Genomic DNA, 578 nt, shown 5'->3' on the forward strand with positions numbered 1-578 from the left:
AATTGGTATTTAATTGCTTCACCGGTTTCGTGTCCATTTGGAACCCTGCAATGCTGTTTTCCACAGCAGAGAATACATTGCTCCAAAATATCAAATCCTAGCTCTCTCAATGTGAGACAAAAATAGAGACGTGCCTATCCAACAAATTCTTTGGAAATTCAGAACCCAAGAGACTTGTCAAGAAAAGTCACAGCAAGGGTGAAGTCAGGAAATTTCATGCCTGACTCCCGAACACTGAAAATACCTTCTATTTAATAGAAGTTTGCCAAGGCACTTCATGTTATATTTGGCATGTCTCTGGGTCACAAAACGGTCTGAAACACAGGGAATTTAAATCTAGTTTTTTTGTCTAAAGGGGAGACGTAGAGCTGCTCAATACACGCCTGTGTATGCGTATGTCAGGCACGGGCCAACACGGCCGATGTCAAAAGCAGCGCTGCCCTTGCTGGTCGCACGAAGAGGAGAGACTACCGGGGGTGCCAGGCTGCCAAGTCTCCGGTGGGGCGCGGTGTTGGCCGAGCCCCGGCGCACCGAGCCGGACGCTGGGTCTCTTCGGGCCCCGCCCCTTCCCGAACGGC

This window comes from Calonectris borealis, chromosome 23, assembly GCF_964195595.1.
Source record: "Calonectris borealis chromosome 23, bCalBor7.hap1.2, whole genome shotgun sequence".
Taxonomy (NCBI): domain Eukaryota; kingdom Metazoa; phylum Chordata; class Aves; order Procellariiformes; family Procellariidae; genus Calonectris; species Calonectris borealis.